Below are 1,040 nucleotides of genomic sequence, written 5' to 3'. Positions count from 1 at the left end.
AGAGAGAGAGAGAGAGAGAGAGAGAGAGAGAGAGAGAGAGAGAGTGAGAGGGGGGGGGGGAAGGGTTGGAGGGAGCATGGAAATAGAAGCTATAAACTACTATCATTATATAATTCCATTTTACTATCATTATACAATCTCATATTGAGCAATTTTTCATTTAGTTGTATTCCTCGTAAAACGAGGAAAAAAGAAAAGTCGAATTGAGTAATTGTGTGCATAGATTGGATAATTATAAGCAAGACAAAAATCGCAGGAAATTAATGAATAAAATAAATATTTCATAGAATGTTGAGATAAGGAAATGAGAAAATATATGTTTAAGCCAAAGTAAATACAAAATTTGGAAAAATGTTACAAAAATTAGAAAAATTGTATTTATAGTCTTAGTTCAAGTACTTTCATTTGTCTTTTTTTCGTAATTATAAAACATTTGAAACAATACAAAACAAAAAACAAAAAAAAATAGTCATATAGTATATGTAAGGCGGGTTGTGTGTATTTTAACAAACTGTAACTTTAAATTATTACTGCGAACTCAATCGATAAGACAAACGATTACTTCAAGACTTTTTAACCTAACTCAATAACCAACAGCTTAAAAGACACACATAATGACATATTTTAGTACGGTATGTGCAAGGTTGAATAAACAGATAAAAATACTTACCATCTTGTTTTCTGGACACAAAAATACATTAAAAATACGTAATTTACTTTTTTTCTTTTGCTACTACGTTTATCTATGATTATATCTTAAAAGAACTACTTTCAGCTCATAAATTTCGCCATGGTTGAGTCTCTATTTATTAAGGAAATGCTAAATCAAGATGCTCACAATTATCGATTGCACATAATTTCCTCACTTTCCCCTATAACGTTTGGTTTCAAAAAATATAATTATTTCAATGAATAAAATTGCAATATTTTGAGACACGTTAATATATTGAAAATGTGAGGGAAATAGTGTTATAAAATATAATGTTATGACACAAATAATACTTGTTAACATGAATATTGCTAAAATTTTGATTAATTAT

At 28.0% G+C, this 1,040-nt stretch overlaps 2 protein-coding genes across 7 annotated transcripts in view; one reads left to right on the top strand and one right to left on the bottom strand.

Moving 5' to 3' along the window:
* LOC108754712 overlaps positions 1-1,040 on the bottom strand; it is a 68,212-nt gene that overhangs the window by 50,220 nt on the left and 16,952 nt on the right. The gene's annotated exons all lie outside the window — the stretch shown is intronic.
* Positions 1-1,040, top strand: part of LOC108754709 (solute carrier family 26 member 6-like) — a 16,894-nt gene that overhangs the window by 3,833 nt on the left and 12,021 nt on the right. The window lies entirely within an intron of this gene.

The sequence above is a fragment of the Trachymyrmex septentrionalis genome, unplaced genomic scaffold (genome assembly GCF_001594115.1).
Source record: "Trachymyrmex septentrionalis isolate Tsep2-gDNA-1 unplaced genomic scaffold, Tsep1.0 scaffold80, whole genome shotgun sequence".
Taxonomy (NCBI): domain Eukaryota; kingdom Metazoa; phylum Arthropoda; class Insecta; order Hymenoptera; family Formicidae; genus Trachymyrmex; species Trachymyrmex septentrionalis.
The sequence above is the reverse complement of the archived record's forward strand: the minus strand, read 5'-3'. Positions and strand labels throughout refer to the sequence as shown.